The sequence below is a fragment of the Cupressus sempervirens genome, chromosome 10 (assembly GCF_028749045.1).
Source record: "Cupressus sempervirens isolate cs-2001-9-10 chromosome 10, ASM2874904v1, whole genome shotgun sequence".
NCBI classification, from domain to species: Eukaryota; Viridiplantae; Streptophyta; class Pinopsida; order Cupressales; family Cupressaceae; genus Cupressus; species Cupressus sempervirens.
Window position 1 is genome coordinate 965,269,485 of NC_143127.1, and position 15,011 is coordinate 965,284,495.

Sequence of the window (15,011 nt, forward strand, 5' to 3'; positions counted from 1 at the left end):
AGATAAATGATTTACATATGTGGGCTATTTAATGCCTTTGACTAGGATCTTGCACAGTCACATGGATCGATAGGTATATGTCAATAGACCCTATAGATACAATTTTTTATTTGCATATTTTCTCTTTACTATCAGCATCAACTTTTGTCCTAGTGTGTCTCTCATTTTATGGATTGCAGGTATTGCCAAATAAGTATTTGTTTGATCTATCTTCCTTGAGTGAGGAAAATATGGTAATAGAAGACAAAATTGAGACATCTAGTAGGTCTAAAATAGGGAGATCAACTAGAGGTCAAAAGACGAGAAAAAATTTCAAAAAACAAATGCAATTTTTTCTTACTGAGGGGGGGTCATGTTCTTATGATAATGAGAGAGAAGGTGATAGGGAGGCTCCCTTAAGGTACACACATCTTTAGAAAGAATGGGTACCCAAGGAACTACCTCCAGTTAACACTGATTTTTCTATTAATAAAAGGATATATAGAATAGCTCCATCTTCATTACATGGTTGGGTCCTATTTTCCATGGATGGCATAAAGGTCTATTACAATAAAATTGTTGAATTGATCGAGTATGTAGGACCTTGTTACAATTACAACAATTGGATGCAGATTGTGCAATAAAAAAAAAGTATGCATAGGTATGCATTGTCACCAAATTATATACAATGAAAGAAAATGATCAAAGTAAAATGTTCACTATGTATATTGATAGAAGACCAAAAGCAACAGTTAATATTGCAGGATTTATAAATAGTTCTTGACTTGTGTTAACTAATAAGTTGGTGAATTCTATATTTGCGACATGCGAGGGAAATCATGTTTTTGTAGGTGTGATAAAATCAATAAGTGCAGGGGAAGAGCTTCTGATAGATTATAATTTGAATCATGTAGATACAAAAAAATTCTCTATCATGGGACTAGTAAGTATAACATTTAAACCAATTGCCTCCAATATACAATCTACTTTATTGTTAATATTTTTTTGGGTAAGTCTATTACTTTCATTTTGTTGTTGATTTCTAATAATTACTAATCTTTTTCATAGGGAAACATGTATAGACCACCACACACAGGCAGGGATGCACCATCTCACACACCTTCTTCAACGAAGGTAAACCTTGATTATTGTAATTATTCAAATTATATAGAAACAAATGTTGTATTATTATATTCTTTTCTTTATGGTTTTAGACTTATTTTGATAGAATTTTAATGATATTGAATTCTACTAATATTGAATTTTGCAGATATACACATTAGTTACACCAAATGTTTCTTTGAAAACTATATGTGTAGAAATAAACATTAAGTACAACATATCAAATACTTTCATTTCACTACTGATTGCTAAGAATTACTAATCTTTTTCATAGGGTGACATGGATAGACTAACACACACAGACGAGGATGCACCATCTCACACACCTTCACCAGAGGTAAACCTTAATTATTGTAATTGTTCAAATTATATATAAACAAATGTCGTATTATTATGTTCTTTTCTTTATGGCTTTAGAATTATTTTGATGGAATTTTACTAATATTGAATTTTGTAGATATACACATTAGTTACACCAAATTTTTCTTTGAAAACCATATCTGTAGATATAAACATTAAGTACAACATGTCAAATACTTTCATTTCACTACTGATTGCTAATAATTACTAATCTTTTTGACAGGGCGACATGGTTAGACCACCACCAACATGCGGGGATGCACCATCTCACACACCACCTTTAATGGAGGTAAACCTTAATTATTGTAATTGTTCAAATTACATAGAAATAAATGTCGTATTATTATGTTGTTTTCTTTATGGCTTTGGAATTATTTTGATGGAACTTTACTAATATTGATGTCACAAATGATAGGAAAAAGCTAGAATGACAACATATCAAATGCGATCTAAAATACAGGCATCATGTCTACATGACATCGTCCTTACTGCTGACCCTATGTTCATGGCCCAAAAACTCAAACAAAGATATAGTGATAAAATTGTTAACATTATCATCAAGTGTGATATAAGCGAGGAGAAAGAGGCACTAAAAAAAGAATTGGGTCTTAGGGTTGATTCTTTGAAGGTAAGCAGTAATTAATCTAAACCAATAATAGAAGCTCAATAGATGTTTATATTTTATAGTATCTTATGGATCATGATCTAAAATAGTATGTGTTATTCTACAAAAATATATGATAGCTGTGACACCGCATGGTGAACATGGTGAGGGTTGTAACACACAACCTTTGTGTAAGTAACACTTTCTTTTACAACATTACTTATAATTATAGTATTATTAAACCATTGAGTTTATTTAAGGAAATTACTAAGTGTTGAAATAGGACATCTAATGTTGAAAGTGAAATCGGTGCAACATTGTTTATTTTCATCAACATTATAACACTTAACTTTTATTTTTGGACGCTTCTGATCTTTATCCATTGCAAATCTCTTTGCTAACAATATTGTATTCTTTAGCGCATGATGAAGTGCAGATGCCTCCTTCAATCGGTAGTTTGATATTGCCAAGTGCATTGTTGGTAACAAGGAGCATGCAAACATCCTCGTCTATGCTCACTACAACTAGTAAAATCTTGTTTTGCTATATTTTTTAATGTGCTAATCATGTATTTTTTTTGTTGGGCGGATTTTATACTCATGTACCTATTGTGTGTACTAATAGATAAACCTTCAGTTGATAGATCAATAGAGACTAGTACTACTGAAGCTGATCCATTTCCTAGAGCAGTTCGTGTGACTAATATTGGTTCATTTGCAGGGACATTATTGCTGAATAAAAAAATTATGTTTCTGTTAAGATTACGAAAGCTTCCAGGTGCTTTAAAATTGTTATTATTTAAAGTGTAATTTTAGTTTACTTATACATAACTCGTTTTGGACTCATAATCCCTTTATGTTTTTGTAGGAAAAAATATTTTCTTTGATCATATTTTTGATATGACATTAAGGCTATTTGGACCCACCATACATAAAAGGTACTTAGTTTCATATCATTGCTACAATATTTTTATTTTCTTCCATTTATTGTACTATATTAAAGTTATTGATCTAAAAATTTTATCTCATTTTAAAAGGTGGAATGGACATGGTTCTGAATTAAAAAATTAGCTAATTACATCTTTTGAGGACCTATTTGGAAAAAAACATTTTTGACACTGCCCTACTTCTGAAAAGAGCATCAAGACATATAAAGACTGTGAGGGATCAATATAGAAGGGGTCTAAAGGAGAACCCAAAGTATGATCATCCTCCTTTGATTCCACCGATGGAGTGGAATAAAATAATAGAATATGCAAAGGAGAAAAGGCTACATGATAATAAAGGAAATAAACCAGCATAGGACAAAATAAGGTATGTCATGATAGTATTAAGTAAAATGTAATCATGCACAAATTAGTGATCTTTGTTGAAAAGTAAATCAAATTGAATAGTTGAGAAATTTATTTTTTGGTATTGCTTTTGAACATAAATTGATTGCATAACAATGTGCATAACATTTCACTACAACCTTCATATCCTATCATAGAACCTGCTCGTGATGAAGGCCATGATGTGCATTATAGTGGTAGAGGTATTAATTTGCTATTGGGAATTAATTATGCAATTATGAATATAATTTAACATCTTCAATTGCAAATTGACGTGTAACCTTTTTTTGAATATTTTAGAGCATGTTGAACATCATGGTGGAGTGGAGCATGTTCCAAGTGTTCAACATGTTGATGTGGCAATGGATCAAAATGTTAATGCACATGATGTGGCATTGTTAGGTAATAAAAATGCATGTTATATTTTACTACTTAATTAAATACTTGTAACAGTTAAAAAAAGAAAAAGAGTATGCCAATTGAACCCATTTTCTTGTTCTTGCAATAGAGTCCCCTTTAGTGCAACAGTCTCTTGCTCCTCCAAATAGGAGGAGGCATCATAATTTGACATTACATGTGTAACAAGAGGAGGAGAATGAGGAAGATATTGATGCTCCTATCAGCCTTTTTCTTAACAGAGCTAAGAGAAACAAAAAGAAGAAATGATTTTTAAAAAATGCTCTTTGATAAACTTTGTTTGATAAACTTTTTTGGATAATGAAAGAACTTTGTTTTAAGTAATTATCTATGAATTTTGCGTATTAATATTGATTTTTATTTTATGTTAATGGATATTGTTATGTGTTAATGAGGTCTTGATTATTATTGTGTATTAATGAATGTTATGTGATTGTATTGAATGAAAGTTATAGTTCATAAATGGATGGATGAATGAATGAATGATGTAATTATATGATAAGGGTAAGTTAGATTGATGTTAGGAGGAGGGGGTGAGGCCAGATGAGCTTCCACCTTCACGTGGTTGGCCTTGTTAAGTAGAGAATATTAAAGTATTCTCAAAACCAAGTGAAGCTCAAACTAACATACCAAGGAATATTAAACCCAAACCATCTACCTCTCATCTTCCCATCCTAGTAAGTCATCTTTTCTGCGACTTTTTTCATATTCAATATTCTATTATTCACAATCTTGATAATGACAGCCTCCATCTTGTCAGTAAGTTGTTCCTATCCTATACTTTTATTTTTAAAAATGTGTTTATTTCTCTACTACCATAACTCCCATATGACAATAGATGGTGTTGCAATCCAAAAGACACCATACAAACAGTCTTTATTTCAACTAGGCCAATCTTGAAACATGCTTAGGATTGACTTTGGTATTGCTGAGTTCCATCCAAGTTTGTTATGTAACTAGCTCCAACATTGGTGAGAGTATTTACAGGTTCATAATATGCACCTTCTTGAACCTGCATATCCTTTTTCTCTGAATGTATTAGCTGTAAGGATTTTATTTTGTATTGCTAGCCATGAGAATAATCTTGCCTTAGGTAAGCACTTTTTATCCCAATACAGTCATAATTAGATATTTTATTTGGTCTTAGCTATTTTCTAATTAGGTAATAATAGCCCTCCTTGGTATTCTAGTTTCCAGTAGTCATTTAACAGTTGCTCTGAATACCTCATGTCCTCCATTGATGCCATTTACCTCAACCCCAATAGAAATCCGCAAACCATAGTTGATGAGGACTACTGGAGCAACCTTCATTACTGCATCAAAACCAAGGTAACCCATTTACTTTGTATTCTCCTCTTTCTCTTTTGGTGCTCATAATTGGTATTGCTATTCAAAGACGGTAGCAGAGAAAGCAACATGTAAGTATGCGATATTTAAAGGTAGCCTTCATTTGAAAACATTTTAAATTTCTTTTAATTTGAACAATGAGCATATTAACCCATAATTAGGTGACAAAATGTTTACTAATGTTGTTCTTAAAAATAGATTTATATGAGGCCATAATACTTAATCAAATCTTCAACATTATCTCTTAAATGGAGGCCATAATTTTTTTCAAAAAAATAGGGCTCCATCACTACTAACTCTTCAATATCCTTCTAAGAGAAGTGACATTATATTATCAGTCAATTAAAATTCCAGTCCAAAAAACCATTCTTCGCTGCATTTTCCATTCAATGTGTTCGTAAAATGAATGAAAATGAAGATCACATCGCATTTTAGGGATTTATTCACCTTTTACATATTTGGAAGAGTAGAAAAATGTCATAATATGTTTGAATGGTCTAAATTCATATCTAATTTGGAACATTTCATACTTGGGTTCAGTAGGTAAAACATCTAATTTGGAAACATAGGATACTTGTAGTCGTTTACGAATATTTAGAAATTGCTTGAGCTTGGGGCAGTATAATTTTGACCTAAATTTAGCTAAAAGGTGGGAAAAAGGTAGATAAGGGAAGTTTTGTTTGCACCAGAAGGAATAAATATGGAAAGCATTTTCTAATATATAGAAATTGGTGAAGTTTTTGTCTTTGGCAATATATTAATGAAACTAAACTTTCAGTCCGAATATTTTTTAGGAGCTGAGTGAAGACTTGATTGGTGGGTGGGAAAAGAGTAATAAAAGATGGACAATCCTTAAATTTTTCTTTGTTTATGGTTGTATGTTTGAAAAAAGGACTAACCATTATTTCCATTTTTGTTAGGCCTTCTCAAAAAATTTCATAGGTCTTGAACTGGATGATGGAGGGGTAAGGGACACATTAGGTATAGTTATATATTTTGTGTTTTCAAAGGAGAAGTTCTCTTATATTTTTATTAAAATATTAGTCATTTTTCACCAAATTTTTTTGTTGTGTTTTCATAATTCTTAGGCTTCAATGCTAAATTGTGCAGGATCACACTGGGAGGAAAGACTTTTAATGAATGAAATAATGACTGGTTCTGTAGACACATGATCTGTACTTTCACTAGTAAAACTTGCTTTGTTGGAGGATAGTGGGTGGTACCAAGAAAATTATAACATGGTGGAAGGGTTAGACTAGAGCTAAAATCAAGGAGTGGATTTTGTTGTCGAGCCTTGCAGTCTTTGGAAGGGAGCCTATCACTGCAACTCAAAACATTCATTAGGTTGTACCTACAATAGGTAAGCAGAGGGTTACTATCCAATTGTCAGTTATAGTAGTGATTTACAGACATGGGCTCAATACTTCCAACAAGCTAACAAAGGTGGACTTAGAAGATGCTTAAATCTTGGTTGGAGTTGATCCTCTAGGAAAAGAAGTTTCACTATGAACATAGTCATATCAACGATCTACATATTTTATCAAAAGTTATAAAATGCATTGAAACTAAATTTATTTGTCTTTTTTAAATTAGAAGGTTAAAAAATTGAGTTTTGAAAGGATACCGAACCTTCATAAATTATGACAGAGTAGATGAAACATTATAACATTGTTGTTTTTTTAATAAGGAACTTCAACTATTTGATATATTTTGAGATTTTTTTTTTCCAATTTTACAGATGAATGTCTTATAGAAACCCTTTATCGAATAAGCATTTAGGTGTGGAGACAGTGTCAAGACTATTATCCTATTTGAAAAGGATTTAGGTATGAAGGGTTTTGGTGGAGAATACAACAAAACTGTGTTACATACAATGGCTAATCAATAAATTGTAAGATCCAAACTCATATAGCCAATATAATTTATTATAAACATAGAGAACATTAAGAATAATAGGATATTATGGAAAACAATTGTATGCAACAACAACATTATTATGGGTTTAGAATATCTTCCAGTTTGCATAGGCATAAAAAAGAAAGGGTTTTTGGGGGAGAATCCAACAAAATAGTGTTAAATTGGAATAGTCAGAAGTAACAAAATTATAGGATAAAAAATCATGCTAGTAGAATATATTATGGAAACTATGGCATTAAAAACTTAGCATGATATCATGCAAAACAATGGCATGTAGTAAAAAGAAAATTGTCAATAAAGTGTTGAATTTAAATCTCATACACATAAGAGGTTATTTATATTGCTTTTAGTTTTTTCATATCACTTGAAAGACAGAGACATGTTGCAACCTAATAATACTCTCTAGAACATAATTGATTCTATATCAACATTCTAATAGTGATACTTGTATGCTTTAAAAACCTCGAGTTCGCCAAGGGGAATATTACATAATTAATATGTCATGTATAGAAATTCTAAAGTTGAATCATTGTAATTGTTGGTAATAGAACCACCAACAACACTATTCAATGGAATGGTCAAAATTAACAAAAGTAAAAGGTCCAGAACTCATGACCAGTAGTGTCTATTATGAAAATAGAAAAAGGCATTAAGAAATGTTTAAGTGTAGTTCTCTCTATATACGAATAAATGGAGGTACCTATATAAAAGATCACTTTGTTGCTGGTAAAATATTACAAATCCAGTAAGCTTTAACTTTGTAATTTATAAATGCCATCTTTAGGGTTCTGTTTCAAATCATAGTTTTTAATTCTGATCCTATATAAGTAATAAAATGCTTTCTACCTTAGTGTAGGTGGTCAGTCATCCCTTGCAGATTATTGTGCATATTTTGTTGCATATTCAGATGGTTCATGTACTGACACAAATAGTGCACGTGCACTTGATCAAATGTTGGGTGAGATGTGGGCATTTGATTCTTGGTAATTATTGGTCTAGTATTCAAATATTCTTTCCAAAGCAACTTATTTATTAAGAAAAATGATATGCATCTTCCAATTGATTTTATTAGACTAGGCCATTTTCCAACACTTGTTTTGATGTTATACTAGTCCTTTGTTGAAAAAGTGATATCCATCTTCCAACTAATTATATTCAACTAAACAATGTTGATTACCTAGCATGCCACTGCATGATTCTTTTTGTAGATAGGAAAGTGTTGTCAAACATTGAATTCACAAATAAGTATAGTTCTTTAACAATATTTAATTCTTGCATGTATGTAGCATGTTGGTAATACTTAGTCTTATCTATGCCACATATTTTTTCCTGACTAGTGTAAAATTAGAAGTCTTTCTAAAAGGTTTTTCTGCTCTACAAATGTTATTATGACTTTCCTTTTGTTACAAGAATGTGGGGATACTGATAAAAAAATGTTTATCTTTGTAGATGTATGCAATCATCATTGGTTCGATTAGGGTTGTTCAATGAACCTTAACACTAGGCAATGGGTGTTACTAGCATCGCTGTTGAAATAAACAATAGAGGTAAAAATTAGGTTTTATGGGTCACACATTAATATTGTGTCTTTTGAAATAAAACCATATTTTGAAGGAACTTATAATTGAGTAATTAATTTGTTCGTTTTGACTAATTGACTCTTACTCCATGGATTTTTTTTCTCACAATAATAATTTTCTTCCTTTAAGATTAGAAAATGTGAAATTGATTTGCATTTATCATGATCCACTTTAATCTTTGTAAATATTTTCTATTTAATTAGGGTTTGACTATTGTGCCCCAACATAGCAAAATAATAACATCATGTGTACTTTTCATGCTAACATGAATTCAAACTTGATAAATTCATCATTTTTTTTTTGCAACATGCTATTATGAATGGAGATTGTGAATTGTTGGGTGCCAGATTCTCTGTCTTTAGAGCAACTCTTTCCCATAAGCTATTGTGAGAAGAAATAAACATTGATTACATAGATTTTTGTTTGAGTATTGAATAGAAGGTGACATTTTAGAATCTATATGTGTCTAAGTTGTTGGATGGATGTGATGAGTGGCAGGATCTTAGGGGCCATGTTGTAATGATCTTTGTGAGTTGGTTGGCTTGTTGAGAGTAATATATATAGGTTTTCCTTTGTTTTCAATATAATTCTCTATGCTACTCTGATTGAATTGGAAGAATTTGTATGATTGCTAGGTTATTGTTCTTGTTCAAGATGGAGGATTGCTAGGTTACAGTTCTTGTCCATTGATACTAATTTGTTTTTTGGGGATGGGTGCGAGAGGGGGGAGGGTGGAGGGATGAATCAGAAAGTCAGTTGTTAGAGGTAGTCTCTAGGATGTATAATCAATTTTTTACTATTTCAAAATTTCTCTTAAACCTAGAGGGAGGGAAGGGGGACTAAATTAGAATTTCAATTGTTGTAGCTAGGGGGAGAAGGGGGATGAATCATAAAGTCATTTGTTATAGCTAATCTCAAGGTTGTACAAATATTGACTTTTACATGCACATTTTGCAATTTCATAAGTAACAATGCAGGAAATGTTACCACCTTTTGATGAGAAAAATTTTAGTGTGAGCAAGGTGAGAGCATATGGTGAAAGATCAAAGTAGTACTATAGCTATGGGGATGAATTAGAAAGTTAGCTATTGTAGTGGGGGGAGGGGGGATGAATTAGAAAATCAGTTGTTATAGCTGCTCTAAAGGTTATATAAATATTGACCTTTGTTCATGCATGTTTTGCAATTTCAGAAGTAATAATGCAACAAATGTTACCACCTTTTGATGAGCAATATTAAAATATGAGCAAGGTGAGAGCATATGGTGAAAGATCAGAATTGTATAATAGCTATGGGGGAGGAGGATGAATTAGAAAGTTAGTTGTTGCTAGTCTCAAGGTTGTATAAATATTGACCTTTGTTCATGCATGTAAGGTCTAAAACTGAATTTTTCAATTTCATAAGTAATAATGCAGGAAATGTTACCACTTTTTGATGAACACAATTTCAATGTGAGCAAGGTGAGAGCATATGGTGAAGGATCAAAATATTACTGTAATATGCATGTTGGTGACAAGCTGCACAACTCAATTTGCAAATTATTACAAAATTTGGAATTAAAGATGTGCAAAGTTTGATGGCAAGTTTCCAAATTAATTATAAACTTTAAATAGAAAATGATTGAAACTAGTTATTGTGGCAGGGCCATGAAAATGATTACAAAAAATCAATAATATATTTTTAGCAAAATACGTAGATTGATACTAGGAATCTGAAGCTTTCACAAATTGGTTTGGGTGGCTAGCCTTTTGGAACAAAATACAAACATATTTGGTGGAGGACTGCATAGACTATGAAATAATTAATTGCTAATGCCAAATAAATGAATAATTTATTGATTTTGCAAATCCCTTGATAATTTATGATTTTTATTATAAAAATCAAACTTGAATATCCCATGAATTATCTAAGCAAATAAATCAGAAACCATAAAAATGTCCTACCAGCAACAGTATGATAGTTGTTAGAAAGTATTTTCAGTATCATATATATATATATATTGCCATCCCCTTTGTAGTTATAACAACTTCCTTTAGAAATGTGAGGTTGTCACTAATATTAAATAGAGACTTTTGGAGAAATATAGTTGGGAACGATACCCAATAAAAGACAATTCTTTCAGACTTTTGGAGAAATACAACAAGCTATGGCATCCAATAGAAGGCAATTCTTTTATTACAAACTACCTGCTACCTGATTTGTTTGGCACACTATGACACAATTTATAACTTTTTTTGAAATATATGGCAACTTTGCAAATTTACATCAATTAAAAATAGCTAGAAGTAAAAGTTATACAACCCTCGAAAGAAATTCAAATATTATTTCACATGTATGCCAGTTAAATGGAGGTTGCAATTAGGCAATTCAATCATATTGTCAATGGGTGGAAAAGATATAACATTATAATATTACAAAGTTTAATTGTGAACACCCAAAAATGGTATTCTATAATCATCACAAATCAATTTAGTTTTTTAAACTTGATTTCATATACTTCTAAAATTTGTAATCCAAAACTAGATTTGGGAAAATAACTGCAATTTTAAACACACTGGCAATCTCTGAATGACTAGATTAAATCACTTTAATGGAGACAAGTGTTTTCATCCCCAAACCCAATCATTGTAGTTCATGGGTGATCGGTGGATGAAATTGCTCATATAAATTGTCAGGTCTTTTTCCTTGAATCCATTTTTCATAAATGAACAATCTTCTAAAATACTCAACTCCTTATACAAGAATAGTTGGAAATGAAAGTTATACAACCCTCAAAAGAAATTCAAATATTATTTCACATGTATGCCAGTTAAATGGAGGCTGCAATCAGGCAATTCAATCATATTATCTATGGATGGAAAAGATATAACATTATAATATTACAAAATCTAATTGTGAACACCCAAAAATGGTATTCTATAGTCACCATAAATCAATTCAATTGTTTAAACTTAATTTCATATACTTCTAAAATTTGTAATCCAAAACTAGATATAGGAAAATAACTGCAATTTTAAACACACTGGCAATCTTTGAATGACTAGATTAAATCACTTTAATGGAGACAAGTGCTTTCATCCCCAAACCCAATCATTGCAATTCATGGGTGGTCGGTGGATAAAATTGCTCATATAAATAGTTGGGTCTTTTTCCTTGAATCCATTTTTCATAAACAAGAAATCTTCTAAAATACTCAACTCCTCCTTATATAGGTTCTTTGAGGGAATGTAATATTAATTTCTTTTATTGTTAAGTGTCTAGAAAGACTTAAAAAAAAAACACTAGGTCCCAACTACAGTGACATTTTATTGACTATTTTGTAAAATGATTTTAATAATAAAACATAAATTGCCTCTTTATAAGAAAAATTACTATTTGGACAAGTTAAATTACTCAATTGTTTCTCTTTTAATGTCCAAAAATCCCACACAAAATTTTAAAAAAGGCCAGGATTCTTTTTAATATCTTTGGTTGAAAAAGGAGACATGGTAACAAGTGTCTCTGTTGATAGATATGTTTCAAGATTATAAACTCTGTAAATTGCTCCTGCAAAATGGCTTGTCCAAGATAGAGAGGCCAAAAGTAAAACTTAGAAGGTGACACTCCTTTATAATTTGTTTATTGTAAGGAGAACCAAAGCCAATCATTTTTTAGGCACTAGAAACATTATATAATCTAGGCAGACTTTCCGTTAGTATATTGACAATGTTTAGTGATTAAAAATTCCATCTATGAAGGCATCAACAACGTTCTGACTCATGATAGCCTTTATATTCAAGACTAGAGGATAGTGTCCACTGTCTACCAATAATTTATTGGGTAAATATTTTTAGCCACTTATATTGATAGCAAATATCTTAGGTTTATCTAAATCTCTCCATTCCCAGTAGCTCTATTTCTCTATATATTCTGAACTACTATTAAGAAGTAATCCATTGTTGTCTTTTTTAGTTGATATTTTATTTATTTTGCACATTTAAATATTTGACTGAGAAGACTCTAAATAGTAAAATTAAGAGCAGGTTTTCCTATCATCAATTTGATGTATGCAAAATATCTACTTGTGAAACATTTACATTCCAAAGAGTAGGGAAAAATAGATTTATTGCAAGCATGGATTTAATCTTTAGACAAAGTACAAAAGTTGAAGTGTGGATAATGTCATCTTACATGGAAAGGATGAGTGTAGACATTGGAAGGACATTTTTGGATTTTTTTGCATTTTTCATTCAACTCATGTATGATTAACATTTTGTAATGATTATTGAGTTTGCTAGAGACATGGTACTTGTATTAGGGCCAACGCATAAGAAATAATTAGGTTGTGGTGAGAAAATTTAAAAATAATGGACAATAATAGATAAGATTTGTAAATTGCTATACTACTACCTACCTATCGAATTGCCTATTGACATAGCCATTATAACACACGTGATGCAATTGTTAGTATTGAATAACCTCGATTGCACTTGTAGATTTAGAACTTACCAAATGCAACTAATATTATGAAAAGATAACATAGGTGGAAGCTTTTTGGAATTAGCATTAATGATTGGTTAAACCATTCCTATCGATCCTTTATCAAGAGCTTATGCTTCTCTACGTTGAAAATATAAAGCATACATTGATTGTAGACAATAAAGTTTTATGGCAAGGAAGGATTATGTTGCTCTCAAAATTAAATTAAAAATTTAATGATAATTATGTTTTAAGTCTAAAGTGTTTTTGCACTATCTACAAATTGTTGTTGATGGAGAATGGAGAGCTTGTCTTGAAAATGGTGGACCAATTTAGTTTCTGGGCTTCAATAGTATTATCAATTATGTTATATCTTAGATTCTCTCTCATGGTCTGTCCAAGTATTCTTCTTTTTATTTCATCAATTAATTTTTTGCATATTTGAAATAAAAGAAATCCTTTTCTCACAAGGAATGACACTAGCTTATCCCTATTCTAAATCCACTTAATATTCTTTTCAGGGGAGTTGATTTTCCCTCCTTATCATGAACTTTGTCATGACATATCCTTAGATTTTCACGGTTGATGGATAGTATTGATGGAAAGTGTGACTATTTTCTTGGTTATGAAGGTGATGATTGTGACACAAATAAGTAACCATGCTCTTTTATGTTTTCTACAAGAAAGGGTCTTTCATCCATTCCAAACTTAAACCTATAAGGCTATCCCATAAATTTACCTCATTAATGTCTTTGTTTTGTTTAATCTTATCTAATATAAAGTAGACTTGCTTCAGGAACTTGTCCTGTTGGTTGTAGTGGCCATGGCATGTGCACCTTAGCTGGCACTTGTGACTGTAAACCTGGTTATACTAGAATTGACTGTTCCACTGGTATCATCATGAAACTTTTTTTTAAATATTATTTGTAATTTTCCTACATAATTGTATTCTTCATGTTGGTTATAACTTAGTAAAAGTAAATTAAATAGATACTACTAGCCTAAGATTATGAACAACTATCAATATTATTTATGGGTACAATTCTAAAGCAGCCTTGATGTTCTTGTGTGCAACTGTAGCTAGTTGTGACAAGCAGTGTAGCCTACATGGTGGAGTTTGTGATAATGGTATTTGCGAGTTTTATTTCTTGGATTATGCTAGATACACTTTCCAAAATAGTAGTCTTTTGTATTCGAGCTTGTCAATGTGGAGGGATGTGCTAGTCCAAGAGGCAAAAGGTCAACATTGTGCACCAAGTGAACCCAATATTTTGTAGCAGCTAGAAGTAGTTGTTGTAATGCCAAATTACAATAGATTGATTCCTAATAGCCACACATTATTTTGTGTTTTAGATAGTGGATACTGTGCAGCAGCTACTAAGCACCTTGCTTTTTGGGTGAGTTATAATAATTTTTTCCTATTTGTGTGCTTCCTTTCTTTTCCTATATGATAAATTAGAGAATAGTCCCTTTAGTGTGTTCTGTTGAGGAAATTAGGAACCTTCCTTAAGAAATTGGCCCCCATTATATCTAACTTATTTTATCAAAGAAATTTTAGGATAGAAGTCAAGAATTTAATGGCGAAATTAATGCCTCAATGATTTTTGGAATTCTTTTGTATGAGAAATGATGGAACTTGAGAATTTTATAGAAAAAATTATGACTATTTCAAATAGAAATTAAAATTATAAAAGGAAATGTCATGCAAGTTCTCTGTACTCTGTGCTAGTTTATAGCTACATATGTAGGTCACTTATTGTAAAAAGAATGTTAAATTTTATGCCTGTAGCTGCATTTTCAATTCTGTGCAACTATCTTTAGAGCAAAGATGGAAAGAAGTCCAAGCTCACCTTCCCTAAGACTTCATGCTTAGTGGTTATTATGCAGTAGATGCAAAC

General features: G+C 31.2%; 1 pseudogene; it reads left to right on the forward strand.

Moving 5' to 3' along the window:
- Nucleotides 1–1,690: 1,690 nt before the first annotated feature.
- LOC149537179 (uncharacterized) lies at nt 1,691–13,699 on the forward strand (annotated as a pseudogene).
- The last annotated feature ends 1,312 nt before the right edge of the window (nt 13,700–15,011 follow it).